We start from the raw sequence: 9,838 nt of genomic DNA on the forward strand, positions 1-9,838 counted from the left end.
AAGATTCATTTTTTTTTGTCTTTATCCCTATAATAAACAATATATTTCTTTTTTACAAAATAATACAATTATATATCTTTGAAAAAAAATCCAATTTATTTAATTACATAATTTGCCCATTAAATTTTTTTCTTTGTATTACATTATTTTTTCTTTATGTATTTTTCTCTATCATTAAGTCAACATTTAATTCATTTATTTTTTTATGATATTCTCTAATTTAATCACTCACTAATAAATTATTATATATAAAATAAAATTTAAATTTTTAATATTTATTTAAGTAGATAAACGAACAAATATTTTTCACATACAAGTCATTATTTCATACAAGTTCATACAAGTCTCTTTAACCTAATTCACCTCACGCGCCACTATTTAACTAACTTTTCAATCAATGCGTGAATATATAACTGCTTTTTCGAAAGGATTTTATTTTTACCGAAATTAACTCAATGATGGTTACAATACAAGAGTTATCCACCCTAAAATGACACTTATAACTAACGTCGACTAGATGATGCCCCACCCCATCAAGAATGGTACAAGTCCTACGCGTGTGACCCACTTGACGACACAATCTGCATATCTTCTCCCTGCTATGCTTAACATCATCCATGTTGTTATGAATCCTGGAACTGACGGGGCGACCTCTCTTTACTCTCATCATCCTAGGGTTGGGCCAAATATAGGCCCTGTCATAGGATGGTCAATCATCCTCGTGACCAATCGGTCGAAACTCTGATCTGTAAACATTAAAGACTGACTCCATGCAATACACAGGATGTACATACCACTTTCAATCAAGTCGTGCATGAGAATAGGCTGCAAGAACGTGACGGCAAGGAACATCAAGAGCCTAGAAATACCCACAATCACACTTACCCTCATCAAGTAGCACTTGGTAATTCTGTTGCCTAGACCCAAGCACTGCTGCTAACTCTTCAACCACGAACATAGTCCTTTACCGATCAAACTGATAAACATTCATAGTGTTTACATGCTTTGAGTTGAACTCTATGGCCTTCATCAACGTCTGTGAGAATTCAGTGTCAACTTGAAGCTAAGCAAGGGCCTCTGAACCCTTCCTAGCAAAAAGTTCACCCAAATATAAATAACTTGACTTAACAAGAGTGATGATGGGCAAATTATGAGAACCCTTCATGACAGCGTTAATGCACTCCGAGATTTTTGTTGTCATGTGACCAAACTGACGACCCTCACCCGCATACTACACCCAATGTGAACGAGGCATTTCTTTAAGCCAGTTTGTAATTGCAACATTCTCGCCCCCTCAGACGACCAAAATAATGAGCAAACTCCCGCTGCGACTTCGAATATGCTATGTTAACCAGAATCTTCTTCAAGTCCTTGTTTTTGAAGTGACTCATGAAGTTGGCAGCAATGTGTCTTGCACAAAACACCTGAAACGCATGCGGTGGTTTCCATAAACTTTCACCGGCGTTCAACGCAGCATCAACTGATTTGAGCCTATCTAAAATCACTAAAACGTCAGGTTTTGGTGTCACATGCTGCTGCAAATACAAAAGAAAAAAACGACCAAGCCTCCTTCGTCTCTTCCTCAACAATGGCAAATGCAATAGGCAATATATTTGCATTGCCATCTTGAGCAATAGCCATGAGTAACGTGCCTCCGTATTTACCATATAAGTGGGTGCCATCGATGGAAATAAGTGGCTTGCAATGTTTGAAAGCCTTAACACATGGTGGAAACGTCCAAAATACCTGAAGAAACATGACAGTGGCAATTGCACCAGGCCAAGGCTATGTCACAAGTTGCACCAAAGTACCTAAATACCCATCAACAGTTAGTATGTGTAGATGGATACTTTATACATACTAAGCACAATGTATTGAATCTTACCGGGTAAGTACATCTGCATAGCGAATAACCAACGAGGAAGCTCGTTGTATGACTCCTCCCAATCGCCATATATTCTAGTAATGACTCTCTGCTTTGCAAGCCAAACCTTTCTGTACGATGCCTTATAACCGAAGTGATTCTCCACACCTCCCTGCAAAACCCTTATGTTGATTGTTGGATCTGCTTTGACCATGTTGAATATGTACTGAGCAATCACCTTCGGATACAACCTACGATGGTCTAAGCCCATCGATGTTTTCATACAAGTATGATGACCACCGTATCTCCTAACCTCCCATTTTTCTTGCTCTCGGCGATACGCTATGCGTATGTTCCAAGAGCAATCGGGTCCGAATCAGATAAACTGTACATCATGCTTCAACTGGTCATTCTCCAATATTTTATATTCCACAGCCCTCCTGATACTATACCTCTTAACTGCCAATATGTATCGTGGTATTTAAAATTAGAATAATTTGTTTTAGGAAATAATATTATTTTTTATTTATTTTGAAAAACAATCCATCAATCTTGCAACAAACAATACAAAACAAGTAAACACATAAAAACACAAACTACAAACACAATTTAGAGCACTATGAGAAACAAAAATTAGCAACATCATCGCTCTATCTGCTATCTGTCCCTGCACATATATTCATCATATGAAAACATATCCCTGCCTCGAAACAATCAAATGCCCTCCCTGGTCATGACCAACTAAAATTCCAAGCCTCAATAATTGGCTCATTGCTAGTCAAAAAGTTATGAACCTTCAATTGTTAAAGCCTCAGAGGTTTTAGGTTCACAAATGTTATATTCCTTTTATGCGTAATTCCATTATAGAAAGCAAAACCCCGCCATTAAGATTCAAGAAAAACTAGTTGTGTTTTGCATTGCTAAAAGTAATCATTATTAACTACAAAATTTGAAACCTAGTATAAAAAAAATATCACACATTAAAATACTTAACTTTCTAGATCCACATTGTTTCTAGAAACTGTAAAGATTTGAAAGGCTACATAGAATCTGCAACAAATGATAATTGGATGTGTCACTACTTCAAATAATCTCTCTTTCAGGAGAACCTCTCATTTATATGGGGCTTGAACTTGTGATGGGGTGCAAAGATAATCATACATTCAACATTAAAACGGTCTGATCTTATAAAGGCCAATCCTCAAGGAATTATATTCTTAATAATAGAAAATCATCACCTGCAAAATCAGAATTTATGTTAGTATAAACAATAAAATATGTAAGCATTTTCACTCTAAAATAGATGAAACATATAGTAAGTAATGTGGTTGTTTAGAGTATTTATGTTAGAATAATTTGTTAGTTTGCTAGAAGACTTTGGTAATTTTAAACTTGTTTGGATTTGTGCTTGAAGTTTTCTCACAATTTGATTTGAAGAATCTGAATTTGTAACATCATAGATTAGTCTACCAATGAAATAAATAATTTACTCATTTCTTTTGTAGGATATTTTAGACAATATGTAAAAACTTTACTTCTGCATCCTTTTGATGTTTCCAGAAATATGTGTCACTTTTTATTGCTTGCTTCTTAGTAGTTCTTATTAGTAAGAGAGAAAGGATTAGGAAAGGATTCTTAATCATTTATATTATTAAAAAATAAAATGAGTAAAAATATGAAAAATTTCATACCATTCTTGTTATTCACGAAATGGTGTGGGATCAATATTGAATTTTTTTTTCTTCTCTTTGCTTATCCTCTACAATATGTCAGAAGAGTTAATCACATATAAAAGTTCAGAACTCAAATACAAAACAAAATACACAAAAAAATCTTTCACCTGCTAAAAGGTAAATAAATGTATAATCACTTCAATTTTCTTTTTTAATAAAAAAATAATTTCATTAAGATGAGTAGAAGGATAATAAAAATTGGGGGATAAGGGATACCCAATACAAAAAGCAAAAATAATAATCACTTTGAAAATATTTTGTAATTTTACTTGTCCAATTCTTTTGTTAGAGAAAGTACGCAATAAAAAGTAGGAAATGAAAAGGGAATTCAAATTTTAAGTTCTTCCCTCAATCTATTGATTTTTTATATTTGCATGACACATACAAAATCATATATTCATAAAACAATTTTATGACTTAGATGCCAATACTTTCTGCTGCAAGTACCACCCTTTTTATTAGGGGACAAAAGTACAATCATGAATTTCAAGAGAGCAAAGTCTCCCGTGTAGAAAGTGTTGTGGCTTCTACATGTGTAGAAATGGCGTGGAGCTGGCAATGTGCGACCGAGAGAGCAGATGTCACAAGTTACATCAATGGTCTCCTCTCGAGTCAGAAATTGCTACTAACTTCACGTGACATGGAAACATTATTATCTTGTGTTAAGCAAACTACGGATAGATAATTAGTATGAGTTCTAGTTGGGCCTCGTTTTATTGGCCTTTTCGTCATAGGTGGAATGATTTGAGGTTCGCAGTTGGAACGTGGAAGTGCACACACCTAAATAATTTTGCTACATAATATGCCTGGTCCATATATATAAAATATTAAAGGAAAATAAAAATATATATAACATTCACTATACAAAATAAATCAATACACACGTTTAACTACCTACGTTAATTACTCATTATACTACTCAATTACAATAGCCACACAAATCAAAATATAAACAACATAATTACTTTTCATAAGAGAACAACAGGCATAACAAATGATACAACATAATTTTAGATCCTTAATCCCGAATTCTAAATACTAAACTAATACCAAAAAGAGTTAACAAATTTAGAAATTAGAATTTTATGCATAAGATTTATGTTTTACGATATATGAATTAAGATTTACAGATTATGATTTATGTATTACGGTTTACGGATTTAGGTATATCGATTTATAGTTTACAATTTAGTGTTTATTATTTAGGTCATTGGGTTCATGTTTTGCAGAAAGAGAGTTCACAGTTTATCTTTAACAAAATTATTGTTTATGCTTACGGATTTAGAGTTTATGATTATATCTTTTTGATTCACAAATGATAATATATGGTCTATAGTTATTAGTTTCGTTGTCAGGTGTCATATTATACAGTTTACTATTCATGATCTTTGTGAATCACTTAAACTCTAACCTTAACTCACAATCCGAAATCCTAATCCCTAAAACTGAATCCTAAATCTTAATTTTGGAAATCCAAATTACTCACATTCGGAGATACATGATCAACTATAAATTCATTCATTAAATTCGTTTTCACCACTAATTATTTAAATTAGACCCTCAAATTATGTTTATACAAAATAAAACTAATAAACTACTCATAAATTACATTACAAAAACTTTATACATATTTTCTTTTCAAATAAAAAACTACTAAAAACATAGGTCAGATATTCTTTGACCCACTTAGTGTGTTCCTCAAGCCTTTGAATATACACATGATCACAAATCCTATTATATCTCAACGTCTAAAAAATAACAAACTAATTATACTTTTGTAAAAACCATTTAACTCTGTCCAAAAAATTAGATTCATCTAACCTTGCGCAAAAAAAAAAAGCCCACCTATGATAAGCCCATTGATACCCCACATTAATTACTCAAAAATTTCTAACATTAACAAACTATTATCTTAACCCATCACCTGAAAAACTCTAGATGATTCCACTGTGCACTGCCAGAAATTGTCCCCTTCTTAGACACTTGTCACACACCAACTACTTCCAACGCATTTCTACAGGTGTGAAATTGTCTCACATTTTACACCAAAAAATTTGCCTTTCAAGAAATAACTTACAGCAATAGCTACAAGATCTTCAAGCAACTCCTCCAAGTGGCGAAAAGGATATCAAATAAGGAGATAATGCATATAGTTCATTAATATTTAGAAGCATCAAAGAAAAAGTAAATGTTGGCAAAATGATGTCCTATAAATTTGAACGATTTTGATAAGTAACAACTCACCCACTGTGTTGGACCATCAATAGGTGCACTCAATAGATCATCATGTACCTTAAGAACCAAGAAAGCATTTAGAAGCTGTTTGATGAACAAATTAAATATAAGCAATAAAGTTTACCCTAAACTTCTTTCTTTTAATAATAATTCCAATAAGATCCCCCTAAAAAAATAAAACTAATATATATACCTCCATGAAAATCCCATCCACCCCTATAGCAACTGCAGTTCTTACAATACAAGGTATTAATTCTCGAAGACCTCCACTTGCAACACCTCCGCCATCCAACTAGACATGAAAGCAGAATGTTAAAAGCTGGAGCTAAAGAAATCTTGTATGATAGTTAGGTTCAAAGTAGAAACAGATCTTGTGTGACTCCAGTGTTCAAATGAAAAAAAAAGAAAGATACCATGAGGCAGGTGTACTCCAATACACAATGATCCTTATGAATCAACAATGCATAGAAGCCAATGAACTTTTGACATCATGAATCTGAAGAGAGCACTCTGCTCTATAATACACTTATTGAAATTAAACAAGGAGCACTTTCGCACGGAGTAAGAATGCACGGAGAAAAAGAGAATGCATTTACATAACATGGCATGGTTAAATACTGGAAAAAGGAGTAAGAAGTTACGGAGAAAAAGAGAATTATATGAGACAACTGTTGTGTTGCAAAATACAAACTACTGAAAAGTCCAAGTATAAACCTGCCTTCTTTCCAGCAAGCTATTGTAGTAAGTGTGTTATATCAGCTACCTGGGATAAACATTGAGTAAATAATTGAGTTTTCCAATGAAAATGGCATAAAGAAGCAGTGCAAGAAACTTTACCATGACACAAATATTAGAATAATGGCAAAAGGCCCAGTAATGAGTAGTTCTCTAGAGTTACGGCAAAAGGAATAATGAAGTCAATCTATTCTCATAAATTGGCAAATGCCTTCCGTCTGATTTTCTTCTTAGTTTATTCGCATATTGAACATACAACAATATTATTCCTTGGGGATGATGTGAACAAAACACTCCAGTATCATTGACAAAATATCAACAGAAAAATTGGAAAAAAAATTACGAAAGATTGGAGAGCGCCATCTGTGCATGTTAGGTAATGTAATTATGTCAATGAACACAATTTGGGAAATTATGGAATAATCTTTCTTTTAAGATATAAGGGAAGTAATGCAACTTAGAGTTGGTCATTAAAGCAACTTTGACCATATTAACATGTACTAGTCTGGCTGATTGTGTTCACATAGATTCATCCTATTTAATGAATCGTATTCTATCATCAAATAAATGGTTCAGGAAGGGAGATACCTTTCTCCTAACATATTAAACCTTCCATTAATAAGAAAGCATAGAAAGATTCAAATAGTTCATCTAAAGAAACATATAATAAAACAAATATTGACTTACAATAGGGCAATGGCTTCTCTCATCCACTCTAGGTTACGTGGATCAAAAATCAAATCATCTATATAAAAAGGCAACGAATTTAATCAATTATGGGTTTTGAAAATAGAATGATAGCGGACAATCAATTGCAGTGCTGACATTCTTTGAGCAAAGTTAAACCTTAAATGCATGTTAAAAATTTTGATTATAGGAGGGAATGTGCTACAGATCACTTAAAAAGAAAAAATATAGATTCAAATTAAATCATACAGGTGAAAAGAACACAAGATTAAAAAGAAACTAGAACATGTGGAAACAGAAAGCAATTCATGATACTGAACGGTTTCAAAGAGTAACATCATTCAAAAGCATATAGAAGACCTCATAAAAGATGTTATAACTCACTGTATCTAAACATAGTTCCTCTCTCACAAACCATAACATTAGGATTTCCAGCCAACTGAACCTTCTCTGCTAAATTTGCCATGACCTATTCATATGAACATTATAAACATGAGAATACTAAAAGACAGATAATATTTACCGAGCTTAAGTAATTGTTGATTATTAAAACTTGCAACATAGCAGGACAATATACCCACGGAAGGAGCACAAAACTGGCCCTTCTTGACGTGGATAATTTTTTCAGTTTTGGCTGCAACAATGAGAAGATCTGTCTGTCATCAGAGGAAAAACACAAAAAAAGAATTGACGTGATCACATCTACTTAAGTTTATATCCATCCAATTGATACTAAAACTTGATGTAAAGAATATTTACTTGACGGCATAAGAATGCTGTTATTTGAATGATGTCTGCAATTCTGCCGACTACTTCACACTGTCAAAGAAAAGATAAATCTGTTAAAGTAGATTAGATCCAAAATCGAAGACAACATTATGACAAGCTTGGATGGTGTGCCAAATAATTACATTATTCTAATACTTGTATAATTTTCGAAGGCTAAATTTAGTTAAAATTAAAACATCTTACTTGAATAGACTCATGCACATCTGCCACTATAAAGAGGTCATATGCTACTTTAACCTTCTCAAGTATCTGAAATTATAACATAACAAAATTAAATAAGGAAAAAATAGTTCAACTATAACAAAATAGCTTTGCCATTATATGGAATTCGACAATTACACCATTTTTCAAACAAGTGTTACTATTGTAATTCTCAAAATGCAAACGACAAAAGCAATATATCATAATAAAAAGTAATAGAATCATAACCTTCAACACCTCAACCATCCTAGGCCACAAAAAGATTTTGATGATGTTCTATTAGCCTAACAAAGCTTGATTTGAAAACAATGGGATGACAACTCTGAAAGTCGCACATACTCTAGATATTTAACTATCAACAAAATACAAACATCTCCCGACATTATATTTTAAAGTTAATTTTTATTCCTTGTCATGTGAAATCCATTCCCTCTCATCCATACATGTGTTATGTTGGTTTTAACCAACATTACTCTAGATTATATAGTTCATATCTCAGCCACAATGCCTATATGAGAAAAAACTCCTTATACTAGATGCAATTCTGGAAACAATAAGTAAAAATTTCGTATTTCAAGTGGTTGTTATTATAGCAAAACATTTTGAATGACACAAAGTTAAATAATGTGATTAGGTAGAAAAAGGAATTAATTTCACACAAAATACTACAAAGAATTGCTACAAACCATGGGGATGATTGTCATATTATACTTATCGAACTACTAACAATTTTGTATAATTCAACTTAGGCACTACAATTATTCCCTATTGGATTTCAATCAAATTAGCTTCAATATTTTTCCCATGAAACCAAAAGAACAAAAAGTTCCTTAATGGAGAACAATATCATATCTAGATGTAATAGTCTTTATGTACTTAGCCATCTTCATAATATGTTCCTCTATTTAATCACATTGGGACCCGCTAATAGGAAGACCAGTTCTGTAGCCTATTAACACATTCACAGAACCATAACACATCAAAAAAAAAGGGAAGGATATTTTGATCGTGACCCAAGAAATTCATAGTCAAGAAACACAAAATCTGATAGAAATCATGAACCTTGAGCTGGCTATATAGCATTGACATGGCTCCATCTTTTTTTTCTTCCAAAGTTGTACACAAAAAGGGACAAAGTGTGAGAATTTTGATGGATTCAGTAAAGGTGTATAATTCTGATGCTGTTAAGATGTTACATTGTGTAAAATAACATCGAGCTCAGTAAAGTTTGAGACACTACCTTTTTTTTATTAATTCCGAATCTAAACGCAGATAAAAGAGAAGAGAGAAGATAGAGTGAGATCTGTGTCAAGCGTAAAAGTGAGCACCTTGATTGATGAAGAATGAATCGTTCACTAAAAAATGAAAAAGAAATGGCTAGATAATTCTATGTAGTTATCGGGGGAGAACTAGTTTCAGTTGTTTGTTACTCCGCTAAGCAGCTAAAATCTAACAAAATTTAAATGAGAGATTATTTGATGTAATAGAGATTTAATAAAATTTATTGTATCAGAAAAAGTTAAATCAAGATTTTAGATATTATCAAAGTTACAAAAATTGATCCGGTCAATAAACCAATCAATGACTGGTTTAA

The 9,838-nt window shown here is 32.6% G+C and overlaps 1 pseudogene; it reads right to left on the reverse strand.

The window, feature by feature from the left end:
* Positions 1 to 3,563: 3,563 nt before the first annotated feature.
* On the reverse strand, positions 3,564 to 9,333 carry LOC112724047 (2-dehydro-3-deoxyphosphooctonate aldolase-like; annotated as a pseudogene).
* Positions 9,334 to 9,838: the final 505 nt, after the last annotated feature.

The sequence above is a fragment of the Arachis hypogaea genome, chromosome 11 (assembly GCF_003086295.3).
Source record: "Arachis hypogaea cultivar Tifrunner chromosome 11, arahy.Tifrunner.gnm2.J5K5, whole genome shotgun sequence".
NCBI classification, from domain to species: domain Eukaryota; kingdom Viridiplantae; phylum Streptophyta; class Magnoliopsida; order Fabales; family Fabaceae; genus Arachis; species Arachis hypogaea.